The 18,847-nt window shown below is 35.1% G+C and overlaps 1 protein-coding gene across 1 annotated transcript in view; it reads right to left on the reverse strand.

The window, feature by feature from the left end:
• Snr1 (SWI/SNF related, matrix associated, actin dependent regulator of chromatin, subfamily b, member 1) overlaps nt 1-18,847 on the reverse strand; it is a 286,904-nt gene that overhangs the window by 47,982 nt on the left and 220,075 nt on the right. The gene's annotated exons all lie outside the window — the stretch shown is intronic.

The raw sequence follows: 18,847 nt of genomic DNA on the forward strand, positions 1-18,847 counted from the left end.
AAGAATGGAATGGATTGCTGGAATGTGTTACAAGTGATAGGAGCATGAACAAGTTATTTTAGTCTAATTTTTAAAGCTACCTGTGGCATGATTATCCACAATAAATTACACGATAACCACAATAATTAATTTTAATGAAATGAAAGCACAGATATTTTACATTGGCCAAATCTGAATCGGAATGATTGTCTCTTTTCTTATGTTATGTAACCACCAGAAATAGTTTTAATATTATTTATTAATATTAATTTCTAGTATGCAGCAACAGTTTTTAATTGGTAAACCACAGACTGCTGTATTTACCTTGTATTCCCATTCCTTTGATTTGCTTGTTTCTACACACTGATGATGTACTGTTATTTTCAGTACGAAATATCTGTACTTTCATTTCATTGAAGTTAATTACTGTGGTTATAGCGTAAATTTATTGTTTAAAGTTGTTTTAGGTTAAATGCTAATTATGACAGCTATGTAACTCTTTGAGTGAGTCATCTGAAGTAGAAATTTAAAATCATCTTGTATAATAATAATAATAATATTATTTTCTTGACCTCCATGGAGTCACGAGACTCCTCAGGGAAGATCAACAATACTCAATACAAAGTATCATATCACTCCTTAAACTCATCTCCCACTGGAACTTTTGCCACCCTCTCAAGTGTTGCTCCTACCACTCCCCCTGGAAAAAAGTATTTCTTACCCTTTTATTCAGTACTTCATTTTGTAACTTCCAGGAATGGCTCCTTGTCCTTGTTCCTTCCACTCATTTTACCATATGAAAGTTCTCCTCAGTGTTAATATGATAATATCCCTTTAACAGCTTTATGTTTCAACCATATCCCCCTTTGTCTTCTATCCAGTAAACTCTACATTCTGCATGCCCTCAGTCTATCCTTATAATTAGCATTGTACAGTCTTAATATAATTTTTGTTCTCTACACCCTTTTCCAAAGTTACTTCATCCCCTTCAAATTCTGGTGACCAGATCGGAGCACAGAAATTCAAATGTAGTCCAATCTAAGTTTTATCCTAGGGAAATTACCACCCTTTTATCTCCATCAATATTGCAGCAATTCTTTGAGTTATGTTCAAAACATTTGCAATATGTCATCTGAACTTCAATTTTCTCACTACTATCACCGCAAGATCCATTGCTTTCTCCACTTCTTGAAGTATAACGCCATCAACTGAGTATGAAGCATATGAAATTTGGAATCTGTGGATTCCAAATTTCAAACCATACATTTAGTTGCATTAAAGTGACATCACCATTCATTTTCCCATCTTTCTCAAATCCTCTTGAAGAGCCAAAACATCAGCACTCTTACTAATAACCCTCCCAAGCTTCATCTTTGACAGAAAGACTGAACAGTAATGGTCCTAGTACCAAACCCTGTGGAACACCACTTGCAACCTTCCTACTTTATAATACTGTTGCCCCATATACAACTTTCTGATGTCTATCAGAAAGCAAGTCAACAATCCAATCCACTAACCTGATATCAAAACCTATATCTTGCAACTTAAACAACTTGTCATGTCGCACCCTGTTAAATGCATTTGAAAAATCCAAAAAAAAGACAGTGTAAATCTTACTCTTATCTGTTGCTCTTGTTAAAGGAACCAGATTACTAAAACAAGAGGACCCTTTAACAAATCCATGCTGGCTTGCATAAATAATATTGCTTTCATCAGCCCAATTCTGTACAGTTCTTACCAATTTCACCAAAATCTTACTTACAGGGGAAAAAATAAAAAAATAAATAAAAAAAAAAATATATATATATAAAATTAGTTTGAATGACTATATACCAAGAATAAAAAAACAACAAGGTTTAATATTAAAATACAATTAGTTTCGTTGAATGATTCAACTTCTTCAGGTATCACAGGCAAAGAATTATACAAAAAATAACAGAGACGTGATAAAATTACATCAACAGATCTAGTATAAAAGACAATAGTACATTTTAAAAACAGGAATGCGAGCTTGAGTTCCAATTAAAGTTGACTATGTGCATGAGCTGCCACGAGTGCGCCAATACTGAACTGTGGCAATGTGTGTGTCAGAGAGATTGAAACTAAGGCTGTTGTTAATATGGGATGAATATAGTGACATTTCTCTGGATTCGATGATCTTTCTTTCGAGTTCATCATAACACACATGGATATTAGTATTTTTTTGCCAGTCTACGAGGTGTTGGCGGCCTTCATCTGAGTTAATAGAGAAGAGAACATGGCTAGAGAGAGCTCTGGCTCTATTGTAGGAAATGTCTCTCTGGTGTTCTTCCATATGCAAAAGGATGGATTTAGTTGTCTGGCAGTAATATGGTTTCCACATTCACACAAAATCTTGTAGACTCTTGGATACTGAGTAGGGAGATGTTTCACTTTAGGTTTACTTAGCATGGAGCGAAGTTTTGGGGAGAAGAATCATCAGTAGCAGTAGAGCGATGGAAAGAGAAAAATTTATCAATCTTTTTAAGAGAGAAACCATTGTTGATAAAAGTCCTTTTTAGTTAATAGAGTTCATTTTCAATTTCTGTTTCATCTGTAAGTAAATATCTGGCTCGATGTGCCAGGGTATTTTTCCGGAGGGTAGTGATGGGAAGAAGCATGAAGGTATCTGTCTGTGCGAGTCGGTTTTCTAAAAATTGATATTTTTATATTTTCAGCGCATCTCGTAAGTTTTAAGTCCAGAAAGCAGAAACCGTATGTTGGATTCCAGTTCGAAGGTAAAATTGATATTTTCATGAAACTTGTTGAGGTGGTCTAGAAACAAATTGAGGTTGTTGACACTGTGTTCCCAGATGAGGAACACATCGTCTATATAACAATACCAAATTTTTGGTTTAAGAGTAGAGGAATTAACTGCTTTTTCTTCAAAATCCTTAAGAAATATATCTGCAAGAATTGGACTGCCCATAGCCAATCCTGAGTTTTGTTTGTAGATTTTTTTTTGAATTTGAAGTATCCTGAATTTACACAGTGAGAGAGAGAGTAAGGAAAAGAATTTCTTGGATAGTTTGTTCTGGAGAAGAAGGAGGACTTCTTGAGTAGGTACATTCATGAAGAGAGAAACTATATCAAAACTTGCCATTAAATCTGATTTGTTAAGTTTGATGTCTTTGATTTTTGACACAAAATCAGCTGAATTTTTTATATGAGATGAAGTTCCTTTTTAAAAACTCTATATAGGCTTTTTAAAAAGGAACTTCATCTCATATAAAAAATTCGGCTGATTTTGTGTCAAAAATTAAAGACATCAAACTTAACAAATCAGATTTAATGGCAAGTTTTGATATAGTTTCTCTCTTCATGAATGTACCTACTCAAGAAGTCCTCCTTCTTCTCCAAAACAAACTATCCAAGAAATTCTTTTCCTTACTCTCTCTCTCACTGTGTAAATTCAGGATACTTCAAATTCAAAAAAAAATCTACAAACAAAACTCAGGATTGGCTATGGGCAGTCCAATTCTTGCAGATATATTTCTTAAGGATTTTGAAGAAAAAGCAGTTAATTCCTCTACTCTTAAACCAAAAATTTGGTATCGTTATATAGACGATGTATTCCTCATCTGGAAACACAGTGTCAACAACCTCAATTTGTTTCTAGACCACCTCAACAAGTTTTATAAAAAGATCAATTTTACCTTTGAACTGGAATCCAACGACTGTCTCTCCTTTCTGGACTTAAAACTTACAAGATGCACTGAAAATATAAAAATATCAATTTTTAGAAAACCGACTCGCACAGACAGATACCTTCATGCTTCTTCCCATCACTACCCTCTGTAAAAATACCCTGGCACATCGAGCCAGATCTTTACTTACAGATGAAACAGAAAGTGAAAATGAACTCCATTTACTTAAAAGGCCTTTTGTCAACAATGGTTTCTCTCTTAAAAAGATTGATAAATTTTTCTCTTTCCATCGCTCTACTGCTACTGAAGATTTTTCACCCCCAAGAACTTTTATTTCATTGCCATACATCAGCTCTCTCTCCCAAAAACTAGCAAAAATTCTTAAGAAATTCAACATTAGAACTTGCTTCACTACGTTTCCAAAACTTCGCTCAATAATAAGTAAACCTAAAGTGAAACATCTCCCTACTCAGTATCCAAGGGTCTACAAGATTTTTGGTGAATGTGGAAACCATATTGCAGCCAGATAGCTAAATCCATCCTTTTGCGTATGGATGAACACCAAAGAGACATTTCCTACAATAAGACCAGAGGCAGAGCTCTCTCTAGCCATGTTCTCTTCTCTATTAACTCAGATGAAGGCCTCCAACACCTCGTAGACTGGCAAAAAACTTCTAATATCCATGTGTGTTATGATGAACTCGAAAGAAAGATCATCAAATCCAGAGAAATTTAACTAGATTCATCCCATATTAACAACAGCCTTAGTTTCAATCTCTCTGACACACACATTGCCACAGTTCAGTATTGGCGCACTCGTGGCAGCTCATGCACGTAGTCAACTTTAATTGGAACTCAAGCTCGCATTCCTGTTTTTAAAATGTACTATTGTCTTATACTAGATCTGTTGATGTAATTTTATCACGTCTCTGTTATTTTTTGTATAATTCTTTGCCTGTGATACCTGAAGAAGTTGAATCATTCAACGAAACTAATTGTATCTTAACATTAAACCTTGTTGTTTTTTCATTCTCGGTATATAGTCATTCAAACTATATTTTCTACTGAGTAAAGATGAACAATAATATATATATATACAAATAAGTCTATAATTTGATACCAATGGCATTCTCTCATACTCCTTCCATTCACCACGAACCTTTCCCATTGCAAGATCATTAAATAGCCAGGTTAGTGGCAGAGTCAGTTCCACAGCACATGCCCTTAAAACCATCATCAAATTTGTGACATGTACCCTCAAGGGGTGTACATGATATGATAGTATTACATGAAAAACTTATGTCATTACTAACTTCCTATCTACAACTTTCCTCCAAATCAATGTGTTACCTATCAAGACTCCAACATTATGAGATCTTATATTTCTGTCATCTAAGGCACGTTTTATTGTACCAATCCACCTCTATCTTGGTCTTCCTCTGGATCTTTTTCCTGTTGATCTGGCAGAGAACACTTGTTTTGCTAATCTTTCCTTTTCCATTCTTTTAAGTGACCATACCAGCTGAGATTTCTGCTAACACATTCCTGGATGCTAACAATATTAAGTTCTTCCCTAATATCCTCGTTTTTAATATGATATTGCCACTGATGCCATCTGTTCATGCCTCTAATCTTTTTCAGGACTCTCATATCTGTGGTCTGCAGTCTTTGCTCAAGTGTTTTATTTCTAACCCAGCTCTCAATTCAATAAATTAAAATTGGTTTGAATACTCTCTTGTATATAGCTAATTTAGTGTTCTGACTAATGTCTCTTATTCCATATGAATTTATTCAACTGACTTCCTACCATACCAGCTTTGTTGATTCTGTTGTCTATTTCCATATTTAATTTACCATGTTCACTAAAAATCGTTCCTAAGTAGCTGAAATGTTTTACTTGTTCTATGGTGTGTATATATCTAATAATTCTAACACATGTTAGAATAATTACTTTACTTAACATTAAGCAAGTAAAAATCAACATTTCAATCTCTGTATTGAGGTCATCATCAGGAATATATATATATGTACAATATACAAGCTACATGCTGCTGCACTATACAAAAGTAAAATGAATCTAAATGTTTGTTAATCATTTATCCAAACCTGACTTGGATAAATGGTGAAAAAAAAAAAAAAAAAAAAAACAAGAGAGATTTGTCACTTTCCTCCAGTTGGTGAAAGTGATCATGAAGTAATCACCTGTGTTGTGGCTAGTAATATGCAGATTTTTGTGAGAAAAGGATACATGTGGAATTATAAGACTATGACATGGAGCTATAACATGGAACAAGGAGTGGAGCATTAAGGAAATAAATGCTGCATGGGAACTGACAAAGAAATATATTGTTGGATTCTGAATATGTAGTAATTTGAGTAATTAATATTTGCTTCAGAATCCAACATGATCTTCCATCACATAAGCTAAACTTGTAATTATTTAATGTAAACAACTTATTTTACAATTTAATATTCATACAACTACCTTAATTTTGTCTAATATTTAATTAATCAATCAAAGATATATGTATTAATAATGAAAAGACTGTATTAATAATGAAAAGTTAAGTATGTAATATTATTAAGCTATTTTAATTATTACTATGTTAATATTATAAGAATTTGTATTTGATAATTTAACTGCTCATTAATTGAAATGTAAATATTCTCTATTTATTCCTGTTGGTAGAAGTTTAACGTTATGCAATAGCTCAATTTTATTATATTTTGTTTTGTTGTCATGAAGATGTATGTAAGTGAGTGAGCACATTTTGGAACACCACGTGAGGAGAAGGTTTATTGAAAAGAGTTTTAGAAAGAAATCACGAGAATAATTTAGGCAGGAAGAATGGATATATAAGCGATGAATGCTGAAATTATTAGGGAATTAAGGGTAGATTAGATAGATTAAGAGAGAGAAAAAGGAGAGGATTGGCATTAGGAAATCACAGTGTGATAATAGCGAGTCAGCAAGTCACTCAAGCAGCTCATAAAGTCTACTAGTCGAGAGGCGGTTAGCTAATAAGTTGTAGAATAACAATTATAGCTACGGAAGACAGCTGAGTGACTACTAAATAGACTAGCAATACTTGAGTTGAGATTAAAATTTCAGGGCCGACCTTTCAAGGACATACAGAACCTTGAAGCAAAGCACAGCGTAACTGGAGAAAAGTAGAGGCTGTAAAATTGAGGTTTACCGATAGCTGTGTTTAGAATTGTAGTGTCTAAAGAATTAATTGAATGCCGGAAGAGTGAACAACTGTGCATATAAAACCTCAAGTTAAGGAATTATTGTGTGTTGCCTTATTTCATGAGTGATCAGTAGTACTTTATGCAACGTTTGTTTATGTGTATTGTGACCGATGATTAATTCAGCTATTGCTTAGAAGAATTATTTTAATGAGTGACGTGTACTGTTTAAGTGTTTACAGTTATAAAAAGTGTTTACGTATAAGTAGATGAAGAAAAAAAGATTATCGGTAAGATTATTCCAACCATTAATATTCCTTTGCAGAGAAGTGTGCTAGTTTCATCCTAGAATTTCCTTATACTAACAGTAACTATTGAGGAAGTTAGCTAAAGTGTAAATTTAAAAGTGTTTGTTTGTGAAGAGGTATTACTGCAATTTTTGTTGTATTTGGAACTTAAGGAACTGTGAGAAGACTGTATTATAGAGATAACAGATTTACCATTGTATGAGTTGAATGATTGAATTTACCTGAGGAGTTAAAATGTTTGTGATATCTTAATTACTGATTTGAATTTAAGTGTAAAATTTGTGATTCTAAATTAAATGTTTGTTTTTGTTTATCTAAAGTTATATTTTGCCTCAATCTCTTTTACTGCACCATCCATAAAATATTCAAACCAAAGCGGGTAAATTAAGTAAGTCAAATATACTCGGCCAGTATATATTTTAAGGAGAAATAGTTGAAGGTTGATTTTTCTTCAATTCTTGAACTAATTCAGATATAGAGTGGTGCAGTCTTTAAATATAAATTTTCTCTATATTTGAATTAGAAACCAACTAGCAACTTATTATTTTGTTTAGGAACATCATAGTGACTAATATGTCAGATCCAAAGTATAGATTGAGACGAAGTAGGATCCAACAATATAACAGCAGCAATGTGCAAATGTATTCTGAAGGCCAAAAGACTGAATAAGATAGGTGTAAAATGGATGAATGTGGAGCTTAAGTATGAAATTTGGAAAAAGAAAGTACTTTGGAGGAAGTACAAGATGAATAATAGTAATAATTGTCACATGAAGAGTATAAAGAACAAGCCAGCGTGACTCAGTAAGGGAAAACAAAAGTAGAGTATGAGCAGAAATTGGCAAATCAGGCAAAGAAAAACCCAAGAGAGTTTTTTTTAGATATGTGGCAAGCAGAAGGAAGAATGATCATGGTAAGATGAAATTAATGGATGAAGGTGGCAGAATGGTAACTGCTGCAGAAGACATTATTGAGGTATTCAGTGATCAATTTATAAGAGTGTTTCATCCTGTTCAGGGTGGAATCATGAAGAACTTAAGTGTAGAGGACATATGAGGGTATGGCTTAATCGTGAGTGATCAGGATGTATTTGAGGAAATAAATAAGATTGATGTCAATAAAGCGATTGGATTTGATGGCATATCACCACACATCTTAAGGGAATGAATGTTCAGGGAATTTGAATACCTGTTTAATAAAAGTCTTACAACAGCACAGATTTCAAGGGAGTGGAAGGAGGGTAAAATTGTTCCACTGCATAAAGGTGGTGATAAGATTGCAGCTTCGAATTCCAGTCTACATATCTGGAGTTGTGTTGAAGGTAATGGAGAGATTGGTGAGAAGTAGGATACAGAAATGGGTTGGTAACAGCAGTATTCTCTGCGGTTATCAGCATGAGTTTGTTAAGGGGAGATGCATATACAGTGGTATACTAGATTTTGCAAAGACTTTTGACCATGTGACAAGCTCTTATATAAATTGAAACAGACTCCTGAGTTGGATCAGTTACTGGCTGTTGGATAAGTATCAGAAAGTTGTATATGGGGAAGGTGCAGTATCCCGAAAGAGAAAAGTCACTAGTGGTGTGCCAAATGGGTCAGTTTTTTGGCCACTGTTGTTCAATTTCTATGTTAATGATATTGGGATGGGTTTATATAATGATATGCAGCTGTTTGCAGATGATGCAAAACTGGGGAGAGCAATATAGAGTCAGGAAGATGCTATAGCCTTACAAGAGGACTTGAAAATAAATTGCATGAATGGGGAGGTAAATGGAACCTCAGTTCAATGTTGCAAAGGGTAAGGTTTTGAGATATGGAGACACAACATACGTGTTGTCTTCCCAAATCTCAAAACATTATACACCAAGTATATACTTTGTGGGGAAACTTCAACGGAACTAGAGGAAATGAGAGATCTACGAGTAATGGTGGACAAGGACCTGAAATTCAGGGGACACAATGCACAAGTTGTGAAGACGTCACACTGGATAATGGCAATGATGCTGAGGACCCTGACATGCAGAAACAGAGAGGTTATGATACCATTGTTATAAGGCCTTGATCAGGCCTCATATGGATTATTGTGCACAGATTTGGTCACATGGTTTTCATGGTGACCAGGATATGCTGGAAATGATCTAGAAAAGATTCACAAAGGTGCTCAGTGGTCTTTGGAATGTGGAGTACGAGGATAGATTGAGAGAATGCAAGTTGCAGAGCCTCGTGAATGGGGGGGGGGGATATGATTGAGACATATACGCTAGTCAGGGGTTATTGCACTGACATGGAGATTTTCATAGAACAGGAGAAGGGGCTAGGACAAGAGGTCATCGCTGGAAACTGTATAAAGAGGGTGTGAGCAGAATGAGGAGTAGGTTCTTTGCATGGAGGGGGTTAGTGAGTGGAATGCATTGCCTGAGTGTTGTGTGTGTGTGTGTGTAGACACACATTGAATCAGTTTAAGGCACAATTGAATGAGCATTGTATGTAATAGTGTGTAGCTCCTACGATGAGTCTGACTCCATGGAGGTCAAATGTTAATAATAACTCTTCCCATGACTTTTGTTTAGCTAGTTTCATACAGTGTTTAGCTTTCTTACATTTGTCTCTGTATTCTCTAAGAGCACAAGCTGACTTATTTGCCAGAAACTTCTGATATGCTTTTTTCTTTTCCTTCACCGCTTCTTTAACTTCCTATGTCCACCATGGAGTTCTGATTTTCTATCCTTGCAGACAACCTCACCACATGCCTCTGGCTGCATCAATCAATGTTTTCTTCAGGATTTGCCAATGAGTCTCCAAGGTTTGATTCCTGTTCTCAAACTCTTTCAATTTTTCTTCTATAATGTTTGTGTATTTTAGTCTACAGTTCACATTTGAGAGATGTTCAATTTTTATTTGCTTTAAAACTTTCTTACATGTTCTTCTTTTCAATATGGAATTCAATTTTATCCTGCTCAAGACTAAATGGTGTTCACTTCCAATTTCAAATTGGAAGTGAACACTCTGGTGTCCTGCACCAGTCAGAAAACATAACTATGAACAATAACATAGTCAATGAGACTTTTCTTATTCCTTGCCATTTCTTTTCATGTGAATTTGTGCACATTTTTATGTTGGAACATTATGTTAGTAATAACCAGTCCTGAGCAGAAATACAACAGGTATTTGCCATTATCATTAGCTTTGCTCTTTTCTCCAAATTTTCTCAAAATATTTTTTTATGTCTGACAATCATTTCCTACTCTGCTATTTAGATCCCCAACAAGGACCAACTTTTCCTTTTTGATTGTGTCAGTTGCTTTCTCTAAAGCCTCAAAAAATTTCTGCCATTTCTATCTCATTAGAATCTTTTCTAGGACCACAGGCAGAAATAAGTCTCACATCACTCCACTTGATATTGCCTACCATTCAAGATTAGACTCACATTTAGTGTTCAATACTATATCTACTCCATCCTTTCCCTGATTGTTATTGCCTGAATATAATATTTTGCATTTATTGCTCAGAAAGATCTCACTAGTTTTTGTCTTTTTTCTGTTTCAGTCATCCCTATTATGTCGATCTGATACTTGCCCAATTCCTCAGCTAGCTCCATGTCTTTGCCATTGCTTCGTATGTTGATAGTACTGAGTTGGGGGTTGTGTTTCAGTATTTGTTCCAGTAGCTGACTTTTCGCTGTTCGCCCTGGTTCCCTGGCAAAAACAATGGGGGTTTTGTTTAACTGGGCGATGCCTCAGTCAGCATGAAATTCTATCATGCTGAACCATCATTTTATTTGTGGTTTAAGCTAATAAGAATACAATTTTGTCAGCTAAATCCCAGATTGCCAGCCCAACCTTGTTCGTTCAGTATCCAGGTAGATACCTAACAAGGTGCACCATGAGAAAGTGAGGATTGGACATTAGTTCAGAAGCCCTGATTGGTTCTCCGCATTCCTATAATAGCTATGTGGAGGTCTCCTCTCAGTTATGCAGCTTTGTCTCTTAAGCACTTTCTTTCTTTCTTTTAAGTGAGAAATATGTGCAAGAAATATAAGCTTCTTTTTTTGGTCAAAAACAAGTCTAAGGCCTGTTTTTACATTGATCAATAGATGACGTAATATGTAAATTGGATCTGAGATTGTTTTTCAATCTGACATCTGATGTTAAGTGATCTGGTTTGAGCATGTTTTAAAGCTATGAGATATGGTGTGACAGGATTTCTCTGAAATATACCCCATGCTCAGCTTAATCATTTTTTGCTATGTGTTACTTAGGGTTCCATTATAGTTTTGGACACAGCAGAAACAGACAATATGACGATGTTTGTGTAACAGCAGTTCTCATTACTTGGACTGTTTTTTTGACAGTAGATTTTGTTTGGTTGACTGTTTCTGGATTAAATTTTGATGAAGTACTAAAGTCAGCCTGGACAATTTCTCATCTGGACATCTATGATGGAGTTCAGTATATCCTTATGCTTTCCACTCTAAGGATATAAGGACATAAGTGATCACCTTCTACAGATGTTCTCTTGACATTCCATATAAACAATGGAAGATGTCAGGGGAGCAGACTATAAGACCTACCATTATTAAGAAAAAACAGGTTGTCATCAAGAGTACACTCTTAAATCAGTGCAAACTCTAAAGTAATCCATAAAAATATTGAAATGAGCAGTTATAACGTAAGATTACCAAGGTCAGTCTGAATTAATTTCAAACCTAGTGGTAAATAAATTGAACATATAATAATAAGAAAGCATATAGCTAAAGGTTTAATGGTTTCTGCACACAAACACACAACATTTATTTCCTAAAGGTCCTGCTTTCCATGCGTGGGAGCATTATAAAAAAAATAATAATAATAAAATAGTGTTAAGCTGGATGTGATGAAAAGAGGTATGATTGCTCACAAGGTTAGAAACTACTCACGAGCAGCTCCATCTTCAATATTGCCCTATTTCTATGTTTCTGTATAAAGATCTTGATATCATTGATATTTTGACACAATCCATTGCAGTTCCACTGTAAAAATTTTCTTCTTTTGGTTTTTGTAGACATCTGATTTCTGAGAGATTCAAGGCTTACCTTCATCTGAGTTTGTCAGTGGATTTGGGAAGTATGGGCAGTCAGTGTCAATCTCTTCCTCTGAAAAAATGCTAAATACATCATCTAATATATCATCTTTGGGTCTTATGAACTAATCGTGTTCTTATGTTGTTGTTTTTAATTTCTGTATGTCTGTTTCTATTTCTGTTTTTTTTTATTTAGTAAGTTCTTACATTTTTTTGAAAATCAGTTTGTTATTCAAAAAATATCAAAAACATGTTTTTGACAGGTGGGTTCTTATACTTCTAAAGCCGGAACAGGCCATGTTAGGCCTAAATCCTTGATACGTATGATGATGATGATGATGATGATGATGGTTCTTATTTAGCGGAAACATTTTAGAAGTTGCGCCAGGAGTCAAACCTTAACAGCTTGGGTGATTAACGTGCTCCAAAGAGAAGCACTCAAAATCATAAAGCACAGGTATGCTAAAATTATCAGATGGTAGGAGAGATACTAGTTTATGTTGCTATTGATATTTTCTGTATTGCCACCTTCTCAGAATAAGAGAAATTCAGAACATTTGCTGTTGTGACTAGTTTCCTCTTTGCATCCTTATATGGGATTTTGTTCCTGTTCAGTTTGTATCTTTTTTTATCCTTCCAATGTGGCAAAGCTCAGGACAGAACAGGATGGTCTCTCTCTCACAGTTGCCACATTTAGGTTTCTTTGTAGTGCAAGATTTATTTTCTTGCACTTTACTAACACAATGGGCACAGATGAGCCCAGTGTGTTAGGACATGCTCATATTTTTGACATGTAAAGCACCTTAGTGGATTAGGGATGAAGGACCTAATGGGAAAGTTGAGATATCCTGCCTAAATGCATGGTGTAGGTTCAGATGTATCAAAAGTAAGGTGAAGTTCCTTTCGGGTATGAGGGCTCATCTCTATATGAATATGCACCTTCTACATGTCACTGCTTTATCTTTAAGATCTGAATATATCTTCTCATTTGAAATGTAGAGGAGATCCCAATTTAATATTATTCCTCCATAATAATCAAGTGTTTCTGGGGTGTTATTGCAACTTGTATTTGGCTATGCCAGTTACTCACATTAGCTTCTCAGCTCATTATTGATATAATATTTCCATAAGCTAATTAATGTACTGCTTGTGGAATCATCCACTGTGATTCTAGATAAAAATGTTATGAAAAGGTTTCTAGTCAACACTAAATACTCAACAAATGTTGTCGTTCACCTGTTGCTGCTTTTTTCAGTTGTATCACAGACTGCTAGATTTTGTAAAATACAGACATTTTCCACTCTTTTTCTCTCCACACACACACACACACACACACACACACACATGGGGAACTTTTTCTAAGCCTTTCTTAAACTGGTTCCTGAGATTTCTGGCACTGACAAGCAGGTTTTTTTCTCTTCAAAACTCAGGTTTTTCATCCCATAAGAAAATCAACCACAGACCTCGCACTATTTCAAACAATAATATGTATAGTGTTCGGGACCATGAGATGACAGCAGTTGTCTGCTGTACTTTTCTCACCAGGTGCCATTTAAAATCACTAATAGTGTTGGACCAGCTATTCTGTGAGTGGCTAAGGGTGGAGGCTAGCTGTCCATTAATCTTCAAAAGTTAGTTAAGATATGTAGTCGCATCTACTCCCTTTAGGAAAAAAAACCATTAGTACACACACACACACACACACACACACACACAAAGAAGGGTGGTCTGAAAAGTTCTTGGTCTAACAATGAAAAAATCAATTTATAATTTCAAAATTATTTTTATTTTTCAACATAATCTTAAGACTAATACATTTATTCCAGCGATGCTCCAGCACCATTATCTACAGGGACGGCCATGTAGTTGTTCTCAGTAGGATCTGCAAATACCCCTCTACAGCTGCAATCACCACTTGATTCGAAGAAAAATGTTGCCCAGCGAGGTAGTTTTGGGAAGAGACAGAAGTCAGAGGAAGCCAAATATGGGAAGTAGGGTGGATGTTCCAACAATTCGTAGTGCAGATCCCTTAATTTTCCCACTGCCAAAACATCTTTGTGGGCAGGTGCATTGTCCTGATGAAAAATTATTTCTTTCTTCTGCAAACTGGGTCTTTTCTCAAGAATTTTTTCGTCTAATCTGGTTAAAAGATCAGAATAATATTCCCCAGTTACTGTATTTTTACCTTTTCAAGATAATTAATAAACAAAATGCCTTTAGCATCCCAAAACACCGATGCCATGACCTTTCCTGCTGATGAAACTGACTTTGTCTTCTTTGGCACTGAACAAATGGCTTCTGTCCCCTGTTTTGACTAGTGTTTGGATTATGGTTGTAATGGTGATCCAAGTCTCCTCCATAGTAATAAATCGACACACAAAATCAGTTTTATTCTTGTTAAAATGCTCCAAGCACTGTTCAGAGAATTTCATGCGAGTGCATTTTTGATCTGCTGTGAGCAAGCACGGCAGCCATCTTGCACAAAGCTTTTCATTTGCAATTCTTCATGCAAAATATTTCTCACACATTCCTTTGAAATGCCTATAGTCTCATCAATTTCACGGACTTAAAACAAATGGCATCATTCCAGTGTTCTGCCATATAAACTCTTAGTTTATATGGCAGAACAGGTAAAGTCTACAAGAGAGAAAGTTATTTCTGTGGAAAGTATAAAGAAATAACCAACAAAAAAAAAACAGTGCTTGGGTACATTGGTAGCTTAATGACTATATGGTCATATCCATTGAACTAAATGTTGATTAGATGAATCATCTATATGTGGAATGAGTCATGTGGGCAAATAATCCTGTACAATGTGTGCTTGTTATGTGTATTTATTTCTAAATTTTATTTATTTCAACGCGTGGATAGGCTTATGTGTTCATCAGACATGTAATAGATTTAACGGTATTGATATGAACACAGATGGATAAGAAAATAACTATTTATTAACTTAAAAGCTAATATTTCACTGGTATTATATCCAGCATCATCAGAGCACACAACATGAAGTTTGTTACAAATGCAAGACAACCACAATCCGGTGTAACAGTGGGGCTAGTATACGTAATTGCAGCGTGCAACACAAGACTAAAGTCCTAATAGGGAGCCATCTAGGTAAAAAAAAAAAAAAAGTACAACGTTTTGAAACAGTAGTCCAAATAATAGTCTTAGAAAGTTTGAAAAAAATAATATAAATATTAATTTGGTCTCAGGATGACTGTCTTCCAAATCTTTCGTAGATTTATACAGCCATACTTGTTAAGGTTTGGAGTATGTTTTAAGGCTTCTGTTGATTCCAGGAACAACCTCTCTGACTTGTAGAAACTTCTGTGCATTACTTTTGTTTTTTCCCAATTGATCCTGTGTGCTGAGGTATCCAAAGCATGGTCTGCCAGACCCGACAGACAGGAAGAACTGTAGACATCTGCCTCAGTGAACACAAAAAATATATCCAACACTTTCGCTATGGCAAGTCGGGTCTGACAGACCATGCTTTGGATCCCCAGCAAACAGGATAAATTAGAAAAAAAACAAAAGTAATGCACAGAGGTTTCTACAAGTCAGAGAGGTTGTTCCTGGAATCAACAGAAGCCTTAAAACATACTCCAAACCTTAACAAGTATGGCTGTATAAATCTACCAAAGATTTGGCAGACAGTCATCCTAAGACCAAATTAATATCATCATCATCATCAAATTTCTGACATGTACCCTCAAGGGGTGTACAGGACATGATAGTACTACATGAAAAATTTACATCATTACTAACTTCCTATCTACAATTTTCCTCCAAATCAGTCTGTTACTTGTCAAGACTCTAATAATATCATTATCAGATCTTATATTTCTATCGTCTAAGGAACATTGCACAGTATCAATCCACCTATATCTTGGTCTTCCTCTGGGTCATTTTCCTGCTAACCTGGCAGAGAACACTTGTTTTGCTAATCTTTCCTCGCCCATTCTGTTTAAGTAACTATACGACCTGAGATTAACTCTGCTAATGCATTCCTGGATGCCGACAATGTCAAGTTCTTTTCTAATATCCTCTTTTTAATATGATATTGCCATTGATGCCATCTGTTCATGCTTCTAATCTTTCACAGGACTCTCATATCTGCAGTCTCTAGTCTTTGTTCAAGTGTTTTACTTCTGACCCAGCTCTCAGATTCATAAGTTAAAACTGGTTTGAACACTGTCTTGTATACAGCTAATTTAGTGTTTCGACTAATTTCTCTCTTATTCCATATGAATTTATTCAATTGACTTCCTACCATACCAGCTCTGGTGATTCTGTTGTCTATTTCCATATTTAATTTACCATCTTCAGAAAAAATCGTGCCTAAGTAGCTGAAATGTTTTACATGTTTCACATGTAAAACATTTCAATTTTTGTATTATGAATGGTTCCCCATTCATAATACAATTGACATTTTCAACAATTCTACCTATTTTCATTGTCTTTGTCTTTTTAATGCTGACCTTCATACCATATCTATTACAACAGTTATTCAGTTTAGTCAGAGAATCTTGCAGACTTGTAGAAGATTTATTTAGAAGTATAACATCGTCCGGATAAAGCAAAGAGCTGACATTAACATTTCCAATTTTGATATCATGTTTAACACCACTTTCCTTCATAATGTGATCCATATAGATAACGAATGGGTACTATGAGAGCTCTACTCCAATCATCGGGAATTCGTCCCTCTGTCCAGGCTTTCTGAACTATGTAGTGCAGCCACTGTAAGACTTTTATACCACCATACTTCAGCATTTCTGAACGAATATCATCTACTCCTGCTGCCTTTCCACATTTCAAGCCTTTGATAGCTTTTTCTTCTTCACGTATGGATATGTATTCCTGACTGTATGCGTGTTGAGTGTTTTTTACCACTGTGCTATCAATGCTTGTTTCATTTAGCAATTTTTCGAAGTAATTACTCCATACTTCAAGGATATCTTTTTCTCCTGTTTTCATGTAACCTTTATCATCACTAACTCCTTTTACAGCATTCTTTCCTCCATTTCTAAGCTTATTCAACAACCTCCGGCATGAGATTTTGTCATGTTGTACCATCATTTTGTATTTTGGTTTAACCAATAGGGATACAATTTGGTCGGCTAAATCTCAAATTGCCAGCCCATCCTCGTTCGTTCAGTATACAGGTAGATACCTTACAGGGTGCACCACGAGAAGGTGAGGATTGGACATTAGGTCAGAAGCCCTGGTCAGTTCTCCGCATTCCTTTAAAGGCTATGTGGAGGTCTCCTCTCAGTTATATACAGCTTTGACCCTTAAGCATCCCATTAATATTTATTATATTTATATTATTTTTTTCAAACTTTCTAAGACTATTATTTGGACTACTATTTCAAAACGTTGTACTTTTTTTTTTTTTTAACCTAGATGGTGCCCTATTAGGACTTTAGTCTTGTGTTGCATGCTGCAATTACTTATACTAGCCCCACTGTTACACCGGATTGTGGTTGTCTTGCATTTGTAACGAACTTTGTGAGTGTGCTCTGATGATGCCGAATATAATACCAGCGAAATATTAGCTTTTAAGTTAATAAATAGTTATTTTCTTATCCATCTGTGTTCATATCAATACCGTTCAATTTATTTATTTCATTTTTTTGTTTTGTGAGAAGAATTTTTTTTCATATTCATTAACCTTTAATTAGTCACATGAGGTCTATTTGACCTAAGCTGTCATTCAAGTTCGATTTCTGACAGAATCAATGATGGATTTTTGTTGCAATTTTCAGTAGCTGAGTTGTGTGCTGGAAAAAATCAGTTGTGTGCTGGCTGTCGGTGCAAACAATTGCGGAGTAAGGAGTGATTTCTGATCCCATGTGACTAATTATGTAACAAAAAAAAAAAAGATGCACCTAATTAAGGGGTAATGATTGTTATGATTGGTGAACACTTTTTTCATATAGTAATAAATCCTGATATGCAAATATTTTGATGGAGATCTCTAGATGCAGTCCCTTTCTTGTAAAATACAGGATTCACTTTTCATGTGAAACATGGAATTCATTTCTATTCACAGGTATAAACAGATTTTTTACTCACTACATCTATTGTTTCTGAAGAGTAGAATAAAATTGTCCCTATATATGAAAATCTCCCTCCTTCCCAGACACCATACTGCAAGGATGTAAGCAAAACAAAGTAGTTTTTATTGTATCACTAAATACAGTATAGAGCCAATCAGAGGCTATGCACTATTTAGTGACAGAGTAATCAGTGTAATTAGAGACAGATGGAAATTACTATACATATCAAAAAATGCTTCCGTCCTCACAGATACTATACCGTGTTACAAACAAAACAAAATAGAAGTTTTATTGTGGCATGGCACTAAATACAATGTCATAACAATGCAATTCAAATTTTGAGTTTTAGAAAATATGTGATCACACTTGTTCATAACAGTTGCCGAATGCAGAAACCAACCAATTAATACATTAATTTTGAATTGAAAACAAAATACATACACACACACACACACACGCTGTGTGTGTGTGTGTATGTTGCATTTCATTACATTGATGTGACTGCACTACAAGGTATTGATGAGGGGAATTTTGGTAATGATGGAGAATGAGTTGAAGTTCAGAGATCACATATCAAAG

Source organism: Typopeltis vanoorti, chromosome 4 (assembly GCF_054136105.1).
Source record: "Typopeltis vanoorti isolate ZY-2024b chromosome 4, IOZ_Tvanoo_1.0, whole genome shotgun sequence".
NCBI lineage: Eukaryota > Metazoa > Arthropoda > Arachnida > Uropygi > Thelyphonidae > Typopeltis > Typopeltis vanoorti.